Below are 945 nucleotides of genomic sequence, written 5' to 3' on the forward strand. Positions count from 1 at the left end.
TTTCAGTGTTGGTGAATGTGGCTGTTTATCCTTCAAACAAAAACCTTTCGTCAAACAAACAGAGACCAGAGTGTGAGCAGACACATTAAAGTGGGCTCTAACTCTCTGCCAGTTTAGTAATTGCTCTTTTTATGGTGGTAATTATTTCCTCTAAGGTGTGAACTGCTGCACACTGCAATTATGAATGTGCTGCTATCTCTGTCTGTGTGGAGGAGACTGTGGCTGGAGGAGCGGGGGAAGTATTTAAAACATTTGTCTGTCTGTCTGTCTGTGTGTCTGTGTGTGTGTTAAGATGCTCAGTTTCCAACCACAACATTGGACAAATCTGAGCCAAGACGTTTAACAGGATGTGGATGAAGTGATTTATTCATTTTCTCTGTGACCGCACTGCTGCAGGTCTGAGTCCTGACCCCGACCCCGACCCTGACCCTGACCCACACCAGAGTCTTTGTCTCAGACAGTGTTGATGGCGGCGGTGGCGGGAGGTTTTTGTCACCTGATAATAAGGAACAGAATTTCTGTTTTTCTTATTATTCACTGAAATCTCTGGATTCACCTTTTCTTTTCTTTTCTTTTCGACGAATGTTTTGTTTTGATAAATGAGCCTGTCTGCTGGTGGAGGCAGCGGCGCCCCCTGCAGCAGCGTTCATATTTAAATCAGATGAAAATCCAAGTTGAATTCACTGTTCGACCTCAGCGTCCGTTTTTATACAGAAAGTCGCAGTCAGACCTGAACCTCCGTCTGTTTCTAAACCTCTGGCTCCGGCCCTGCCTGACGCTAACAGGACACAGCTTTTCATCTGATTGACTTTCCTGAGAGTGAGAATTAGCTCCCGGCTCTGAACCTCGGAGCCGAGCAGAGCCCTAATCCAGCCACTCCCAGGCCACCCGGCCCCCCCCCCCCCCCACCCCCCCCCCCCCCCCCCCCCCCCCGCTCCCACCCCC

The sequence above is a fragment of the Cynoglossus semilaevis genome, chromosome 11 (assembly GCF_000523025.1).
Source record: "Cynoglossus semilaevis isolate Cse_v1.0 chromosome 11, Cse_v1.0, whole genome shotgun sequence".
NCBI classification, from domain to species: domain Eukaryota; kingdom Metazoa; phylum Chordata; class Actinopteri; order Pleuronectiformes; family Cynoglossidae; genus Cynoglossus; species Cynoglossus semilaevis.